Source organism: Papio anubis, chromosome 8 (genome assembly GCF_008728515.1).
Source record: "Papio anubis isolate 15944 chromosome 8, Panubis1.0, whole genome shotgun sequence".
In the NCBI taxonomy this organism is placed as follows: Eukaryota; Metazoa; Chordata; class Mammalia; order Primates; family Cercopithecidae; genus Papio; species Papio anubis.
In genome coordinates, this window is record NC_044983.1 from 5,702,644 (window position 1) to 5,712,999 (window position 10,356).

Genomic DNA, 10,356 nt, shown 5'->3' on the forward strand with positions numbered 1-10,356 from the left:
GTCTGAGGCAGAGAATTGCTTGAACCTGACAGGCAGGTTCAAGAACACAAAATAATTTCGATAAAGAGATTTACGAAAATAGACAACCCAAAAAGTGGACTGTGAATGAAGAGGAAATATCACAGAAATAAAGCTTATTTGATAACTCTAACTTTTAAATGCTACAAATGGGACATTGTAACCAGGGCTATAAATGAATTAAATTTGCCTAACAACACATTTACAGTTTGAATTTAAAATCTACTATATACTATTTAGAAATGGCACAACTGTTTATAATGACATAGATTGGAAAGAAAATTTAATTCAGGGAAATGCAAATTAAAGCAAATATTAGTATCAACCAAAGGGGAATTTAAAGTGAAAACCATTTATATAGATTAAGAGGAATATTGCTGAGTATTAATAGAAAAATACATTAAGATCATGGGATGATTGGAAACCATATGCCACACATATTGTAGAGGACAATCTAGCCTGATTTAGTCAAATTAAGTATGTACACATTCTATGACACACCAACTAATCTAAACTCACTCTTGACTGCAGAGCTCAGATCATTTCAAATGGGTTCAAATGTCAAGGTTTAAAAGGATGTTTATCCACATGTCATTCATGCTAATGGAGAGTTAATTACTTTGTCTATCAGTGGGTGACTAGAAATTAAAAATGAGAGATGAAAAGTATGAATGTCTAGGCAATAGATATGATAAACATTTTATGTGTACGTAGTGAGATGTAACTAGATGCTACAACCATGAAGCATCATAGAAGAAAAGGGACTAGCCTGACAGCTATACTATCATGCCAGTTACAGAAATTGAAAATGGGTGAACACCACACAATGCATGTTTTACAAGATCATATGTTTCAGTTGCATCACATACATATGCCACACTTTAGAGTTTTGCTTGACAGGACTGGGAATGGGAGTAGGGAGTGGGCATTAATTAACTCATTCATCTACAGAGAAAGCTTCCACAGCTTCATTATTATAGCATTCAAAATTATTATAGCATCCATTATTATAGCATCAAAATGCATGATAGGCTCAGCATCCTGCACAAAAACACAAAAAGAAAGTAGAATGAAGGAGTCGCCTGAGTTCCACTTGTGCTATGGAGGAGTAACTTACAGTAAAACATTATAACATCTCTAAACAACCACAAAACAAACAAAAATTTCTGAAAGGTGCTAGAGAGTGAATAGGAGCAGGTACATTTTACTCAGTGGTTTAGTTATTAGAAAAGGGTGGACAATAGTACAGACTTAGAGGAATTGACCTACATGAAATGGATTTTCTGTTTTTTCCTCTTTCTTTGAGAGTATCCATAGTGACGGCATGGCCAGGAAACTGCAAATGCCAACTAGAGGAACTGGGAGAAGACCCAGGACAAATGTGTGATACAATAAATAGCTCACAAAGGTCACATAAAAATAATTGTTATATCAAAAATAATCATTATAATAACTCTATCAGAATCATGAAAATAATGAAATACTAATGCACACCTAACAGGACAAGTGAAGTGCAAAAGTCTATGTGTTAAAAAAGATGGAATAAAACCATATGTTGCCATAAAAATATGTATAGTCAAGTATTTGTAATGATATGGGAAGAAGGCAGGGAAGTACTGGGTAGAGAAGAGTGAGGTCCATGGCAGGGGCTCCACCCTCAGACCTGTGCCCATCGACCTAAATGAGGATAGCAATTTCTATTTTCATGTCCAAAATTTGCCGTTTGGCCTGTCACACTCCCCATCCTGTGCCCATGAAAATCCAAGACCTAGAGGGAACAGACACAAATGGCTGGATGTCGAGAGAAGAAGAACACACTGGCAGACACCAGCAGGCCATCGACAGCAGAACGACGCAGATGCCAAGGGGAATTTGGCCAGGGGCAGTCAGAGGAGAGTCCAGCCACTGGATGGCTGACTCCAGGGAAAGTCCACTTCCCACTTCATCCCCTTGTATCTCCCCATCCATCTTGCTAGGAGCCACCTCCACCACACCATAAAACCTGGCACTCAGCTGGGCGCAGTAGTTCACACCTGTAATTCCAGCACTTTGGGAGGCTGAGGCGGGTGGATCATGAGGTCAGGAGATCGAGACCATCCTGGCCAACATGATGAAACCCCATCTCTACTAAAATATAAAAAATTAGCCAGGTGTGGTGGCACATGCCTGGAGTCCCAGCTACTCAGGAGGCTGAGGCAGAAGAATTGCTTGAACCCGGGAGGCAGAGGTTGCAGTAAGCCAAGATCGTGCCACTGCATTCCAGTCTGGAGAAAGAGCAAGATTCTGTCTCAAAAAAAAAAAAAAAAAAAAATTGCGCTCATTCTCAAGCCCACATTTGATCCACTTATGTCGCTGGCCAGAACCCGGGATACAGAAAGCCCTCTGTCCTTGTGATAAGGCAGAGGGTCTAATTGAGCCACCTGCAGATGGTGAAGCTGAAAGAGCACACTGTAACATAGGCCAACTAGGGCTTCAGGAACTGTAAACACTGAACCCTAGATGCTGTCACTACCTGCCCATCTGCACGCTCCCCATAGGGGTTTGAGCAGCAGGGCACCAAAGAAGTGAACCACATCCCTATTGCACACCCTGTGAGGGGGATAAGGGAACTTATCCTGTTTCAGCAATACCTGTATTTACAATAGCCTCAACTTGGTAACTGCCTAAACCTCCAGCAGCAGTTGAATTCATTAGCAAAATAAGAGTACCACCACAAAATACAAAGGAACTATGGATACATGCAAAGACATGAATGAATGTCAGAATTATTATGAAGAATTGAATAAGTAAAAAAGAGTACATACTATGTGGTTCCATTAATATGAAATCCTGGAAATCATCTATGGTGACAAGTAAATCATTTGTCGAGGATTCAGAGGATAGGATCAACTTCTACGTGGAAGGAACAATCTTTTGGTGATTTAGAAAGGTTCTGATTTTTCATTGTAGTGGTGGTTTCATGGATATCTACATTTGTCAAAATGCATTGCCTTGTGCACTTTAAGTAGATTCAGTTTATTGTTCATAAAGATGACTTTAAAAAGTAATCTGAAAATATGTAAGACAGATTTGAAAGACATCCAAGGTTATAGAGAACTTCATGGTGAAAGATCTCAGCAAACTTCCTTCAGAAATGAATGATGCATATCAAAAATAAGATGTGTAGAACAGGAATTATAAATTTAACAAGATATAATCACTCCTATGTATACTTGTAAATAAAATATACTAGGTCACAAAGCCTCATTAAATTAGAATGAATCGATGAAACAAACGTGTTTTCTAACACAAAGTCACACAATTAGAAATGATTTAAATAGCACAAATCACATGTCTTGAAATTTAAATGAAGTGACTTCTAATTAAATATTTAAAAAGGTTAATGAAAATAGTGTATGTTTTGGAATTGAATGATAATGAAAGTGTAAGTGTCAAACTATGGGATGCAGTTAAAATATGCCCCAGAAAATTAACAGATTAAAAAGCAGGAAAAAAGGAGTGAACATTAATGGCAAAAGTATTAAGCAATTTAAAAACAACACCTGTTTCAAAACAGATTGAGGGAAAGTAATAATAAGAGACATCGATCAGATAGAAAATAAGGAAATAATAGCAAAGACCAGTAATTGCAAAAGTCCCTTAGTTCAAAAACTAAGAAAGTAGATACATACAAATATCTACAAAACTGAAAAAGGAAAAAGGAGAAGAAAAAAAAAGGGGACATAAATTCAAAGAAAGTGGAGATGTAAAAAATTAATTTCAAAACATTTTGTATAATTTTTTAAAATGGAGAATTTTATATAAAATTACCATAATTGATTGAAATCGAATTAGGTTATATTAACATATAATACGTTTTGAAATGGTAATTACATTAAACTTTTTTCCTCCAATCTCAGCTATAAAAAATATCAGGTACAGAGGGTTTTATATAAACATTTCACTGAAACTTCAATGAAAACCCAACCTTTATTATTTACAAATTGTTAATGGATACCAAAATAATATACTTTAATATAACAGGTATATATAAAATGTATTATGAAAAGTAAAATTTCCTCCAATTTAACACAGATGTAATTCAAAAGATAACATTTCCAAGGTGAAAATCATATTTTTCCACATAGGGTAAATTCCTTGGTAATATTAATCAGGAATTTAGGTGTATATGTACATATATATATCTCCATATATATGTCTCCACATATGTATACATATACATTATATATATGTACATATATTTAAGTAGTTGCTTTTCTAATTTGCTTACTAAAAACCACAGGAAGCGTTATATTAGTGATTTTTTTGAGGTATTTTTATTAAAGACAAAAATAATGCAGGGTATATGATGTCACTATCCCTCATCAACACTGTGTGAGAGAACTGAGCCAAAAAAAATACATACACACACACACACACTCTCACACACTCACACACACACCTGTATAATGTTTGGAATGACAGATTTGAAAACCTATTCTCAGTTTGATTCTCTACATATTAAATTGAAAATCTTTATAACTTATAAAAGCATTTGATATGACGTTTAGATAAAATTCAAGATTATGAAATTTGGTAACTTTTTTATATATCATATATGACCACATAAGTAAAATAGATGGAACTAAACACTTTCATTTACAATTGCCGGGTCCGTCCCATAGACCCTGGCCAAGCGATGGATGAAAGGAGTACTCAGACACAGGTATGCAGTGTTAGAGCAGCTAGGGGACTGCCCAGCACTAGTGGCCGAAGAGTGAGCAGTCTTGAACACCTAGAGCTGCTTGCTTTCATTCAGTACAGATAAATGCCAAAAGCCTGGAGCAAACACAATCTGTGGTCATTAACATTATTGTCTCCCCTTTCGGGGAGCAGTCTCATGCATGGATGATCAAAGGTTGATTTTTGGACAATATAAGTAAACAATCCTATCTAAGATAAACTCCCCTATACCTCCTTGTGCCTAGTCTTTGCCCTTTGCCTCAGGGTCAGAGAACAGGTGCCTTCAGCTTATTCTCCCCCGAAACTATGCAGAGCCTTCCAACCTTTCAGAAGGCCTGCTCCTTTCCCTATAGCTTCTTCCACCACTCTGACCGATCTCCTACATCTACCCCTTTTTTTTGCTTTTTTGTATCATGTTTTGTTGATTTAAGAGTACAGATGTGTTCAGCAACAAGTTTGACAGGTGCAGCAGTTAAAGCTCATGTTCTGGCTTTGCATCCTAGAATTAGTAAATAACAGACAAACATGAGTATAATCGGTATTATTCTTTTCCAATCAAGGAGTAATATGTAATGTTACTTGGCACCTCCATCCAATGTGTGTCATTACTGAGGGGCCCAACCAGGGGTATGTCAATCCCTCCTAGTCAAGCAGTCACATTGTTACAAGCTGGGAAGTGGGTGTCTGCCCAAGTAATAAGGCAGAAGTAATGTAGATCTAGAAGATGGGCCCTGTAGCAGGTACAGGTAGCAGGAAAAGTAACAGAATAAAACAACGTTAATACTCTATGAGAGTTGCAATGTACAACAGAAAGCATAGCAAGGAACAAATTATCTGGCGTGAATGGTGTCTGTGTCTGGAGTAGGATTTGCTCAGCCTCCTGAGTGGTCGTCTTCAGCATCTCCCAAGTAATGCCTGGAGCCTGTGTCATCTGAGGAAGCCACGTCATCCAGGGTTGCAGGTCCTACAGGGTCATTTTCTTCATTTCTGGTACCAAGTTGGGTCCTAGCCACAACATGGTAATGTTTGATGCCTCGTGCTGGAATCCAAAGAGGACCTGAGGGGATGTGAAAACAAGCATATCCTCTTCCCCATGTTAGCAAATCATTTGGATTATACAATACATTACTATTTACATCTTCCCATAAAACTGAAGGTGTTATATCTTGAGTGATTTTTGCAAAGTGGTTTTCTATAACTGATTGAAATTTACCATCTAAATTTTTAAAATTAAGGGTAAATAAGATTTGTGCCAGTAGTGTTGCAGAGTCCTTACACATATTTCCCCATTTTTTGTTTTCTGAGCATATTTTTAAGGGTAGAGTGGGCATGTTCTATGGCCTGTCCCTGGGGGATGTACAGGATACTCTTGGAATGTTGGACATTCCATGTGTGACAAAAATGTTGAAACTGTGAGCTGGCATAAGCCAGACCATTATCACTTTTAATTTTTGTGGGCCACCCCATAAACGCAAAAGAGGTTTAATGACATATTGAGTGGACTCTCCAGGAAAAGCATGGGCACTAATTAAGTAGGAATTGGTATCAATGGATACATGTACATATCAGTTTTCCAAACTCAGGGACATGTGTAACATCTGTTTGCCATAACTGATTAGGTTCTAGTCCTCTAGGGCTAACATCTGTTGAAGAAGGAGATGTGCCTGTGAGCTGGCAATCTGGGCATTGCAGGATAATTTGTTTAGCCTTTGGGTTAACTGAAATTGTTTAGATAAGTTTCTCCAATTCTGGTGGAAAAATTGATGTGATTGGGTGGCTTGGTCAAACAGTGATGTCATAATCTGCAGGTTTGCTTGACCATTGCCATAGGCTAGTGGGCCAGGCAGCGAGTTGTGGGCCCAAATTTGTGTGACTAAAAACAGGATGTGTTCATAGATCCAGCAACTGCTGAAGTCAAAGAAAAAGTGCACACAGAGTGGGCTCAAGAATGCTCTTAATGAGGGCTGTCTCAAGGTTCTGCAATAGATAAGCAGCATAAGTAGAGTCACTAACAATATTGATGGGCTGAGTGGAAAAGGTTTCCAGGACCAATATTGGGGCTCCAACCTCAGTTCTCTGAGTGCTAGTGAATCCAGGTCCAGTGAGGGAGTTATGCAGTTCCCACCAGCTAGCTGCTTTTGCATTTTTACAGAGCCATCAGTGAAAAGCATTAAAGCATTAGGTATGGGGGAGGGAACTACCTTTGTAGGCGTAACTACAGGAGTAAGAGATAAGAACTGAAGTAGTTTGTCAACGGGAAGGGCACATTCTATATGGCCTGCATAATCAGAGAGTTCTATCTGAAGATCCAGAGATAGGGGCAATCTGCTTCAAATTACTTTTTACTCAAGGGTATTCTTATGACATCAGGGTATTAACCTAGCAACTGACTGCCTTGTCTGCAGCCTATATAGATAACTTTACTAACTAGCTGGACATAGGGAGATAGTGTTTTAATCCTGATATGTGAGTAAACCCATTTTAGAAAGTGCAGCCCTGGGGCCATCTGTCCTATTAATCCTGTTAGAGAACGTTTAGTAGGAAATACAAATAACTGGACTGAGATATCATGGGTCTATGTGATCTAGTTGCCTCTAAGAAACAGCTTGCTCTATTTCTTCAATTTCACTTTTGTCAGTGGGGGTTAAATACCTGGGGGAGTCCAGGGCTGCACTGCCCTTTAGGATAGGAAACAGATTGTGTAATTTATCAGTAGTTAAGCCCAAGGTGTGGTGAAGCCAGTTAAAATCAACCAGTAATTTTTGATAATTATTTAAGGTGTGAAAGTTGTCAGTGTTTAACCTTTCGAGGTCTTGCTGATTGGGAAGTTAGTATGCATCCAAGATATTTCCAAGGAGAGGACATCTGTACTTTTTCAGGTGCTATGATTAAACCTCATAACTGTGTATTCCTTTTGACAGAAGCATATAAATTCAAAAATATCAGCTCCATTGGGGCCACAAGTAAGATGTCATCCATATAATGGATCATCTTTTAATTAGGAAGTTCTTTTCTACTGGTGATCAAAGCTTGATTTACATGATACTGACACATAGTAGGACTGTTCAGCATTCCTTGAGAAACTACTTTCCAAAGAAATTGGCAAGGTGGCCTTTCATTATTAATAGCTGGTATTGTAAATGCAAATTTTTCTCTGTCCTGTTTTGCAAGGGGAATATTATAAAAAACAGTATTTTAAGTCAATAATGACTATTGGTCAATCTCGAGGAATTGCTGCAGGGGAAGGGAGTCCCTGTTGAAGGGGCCCCATAGGTTACAAATTAGCATTGATAGCATGTACGTTATGCAAAAGTCTCCATTTACCAGACTTTTTGGGAATGACGAAAATGGGCGAATTCCAAGGGTGTTTGATGGTTCTATATGGCTGGCTTCTAATAGCTCCTCAACTAATTCATGGGCTTATTGTAATTTCTCTCCCTTTATAGGCCACCATTCTACCCAAATTGGATCTTGAGAGAGCCATGTCAGGGGTAGGGGAGGAGTCACAACAGTGGTCATTATTAGGAAGGGGTCTGGAGGCTGACCCCACTGGGTTAATAGGTCCCATCTGCAAAGATTAACAGGGATGGGCATGATTAGAGATTGTGTATTAACATAAGGACCCCCTCCCCTGCAGCATTGCAGCCATTACGTTTTGCCCAGCCAATTGATTCTGGTTGGCCTGTTGTTCACACAATTCATCAAATTCTGCCCTCCAGAGAAGGTTTTGACTGACCTCTAAAGTTGTTTCAGCTAATACTGACCAGTCCCACAGGGTCATATGGAAGTTGTCTGCTATGGCCTCAATTAATACTTTCATAAATGGGCTAGTGGCTCCATTTTCTCTAATGCTCTTTCTTATTTCTCTATAAGTGTTGAAAGTAATGCGTTCATGTACCTCATTGCCTTGTTGATCTTACATTGCAGGGCAGGCCAAGAGCTCCTCTTCTAATGCTGCTTGCCTATGACAGGGTCCTATAACTGTAGTGTATACCCTGTCTTTTTCCAATTTATTGGGGTAAGGGACTCAGAAAAAACCTCCATCTCCTCATTGGTATCTTTACTTGGTAATGGTGGGGCTGAGGGAGGTGATGGTAAGGTAGGTGATGGTTCTTCCTCCTCTCCTTTTCTAGGCTCTTCTGTGTAGAGCGGGGCCAAAGCAACCCTAACTAAGGCCCACAAGGTTAAAGATGTTACTGGGACCCATTGCCCTTGTGTATGATGTCATTTAAGATTTCTCCCCACTTGTTCCCGGAGCTCTAGGTCTAGCGTGCCTTCTTCTGGGATCCATGGGTTATGAAAAACAACAGTTTGCATTAGGTGCCTTAATTGGGCCTCAAAACCAAGGTGCCACTAGCTTTAAGCAACTGTTTCAATACTTTTATATACTGTTGCTGTTGAGCTGATAACTGTTTTCCCATGATGAAACCCTAGCTTGAAAATTCCCTTGAACTTGGAAATCCTGAGCAGGCACCAATTACTTACTGCACAGTCACTTCACCTTTGTTTTCGAGTGTTCCATCACAATCTGTTGTGGCATTCCTTACACGGAGTACCAGCTGCCAGGTCCGGACCCCAGACGTTGACCAAGCAATGGATGAAAGGAGTACTCAGACACAGGTATGCAGTGTAAGGGCAGCTAGGGGACTGCCTGGCAGTAGTGGCCAAAGAGTGAGCAGTCTCAAACACCTGGAGATGCTCGCTTTCATTCAGTACAGACATAATGCCAAAAGCTTGCAGCAAACACAATCTCTGGGTAATTAACATTGTTCCCCCTTTCAGGGAGTAGTGCGTGTGGATGATAAAAGGTCAGTTTTTGGACAACATGAGTAAACAAGCCTATTTAAGATAAATTCCCCTATACTTCCTTGTACCTAGTCCTTGCCCTCTGCCTCAGGGTCAGAGAACAGCTGCCTTTAGCTTATTCTCCCCTGAAGCTATGCAGAGCCTTCCGACCTTTCAGAAGGCCTGTTCCTCTCCCTATAGTTTCTCCCACCACTCTGACTGATCTCCTACAACAGTATTGGTTAAAATAGGGTAACATTCATGGTACTTATTCTAAGACAATTATATTAGTCTTCATGAATAATAATGATAGATTATAAAGAGAATAATCTAATACTTGCATGACACACCAAAGACTTTACCATAAAGAAAGTTATCCCCCAAATAATCTTTAACTTCAATACAGTTCCAAGAGAAATTATGACAAGAATTTTTTTAGAATTTGAAAAAACTCATTTCAAAATGTATATAAAACAGTAATGGCCAACAAACAAAAGTCAAAGATAAAGTAGTCAGGAGGGGAATTTACCTAAAACATCTACTGAAATTAAACAGTGTGCAACAGTGAGTTGAATAATTCAATGAAGGGTATATGTAAATCCAGAATATATAGAGATTCTTTTTTACTAATGTGAATATGAACAAGGATGTGTAGAAACAGGAATCCACATATAAAGCTGATAGGTTAAAACACTCCAAAAAAGATATGGAAATACCTATTTTAAAAAGATGTTTCTATTTTGTGACATTAAAATGCTTCATAATATATTCACATGTGAATAGAAATCATGTATAAGGATCTAATTTTAGCTTTACTTGTAAGGAAATTGT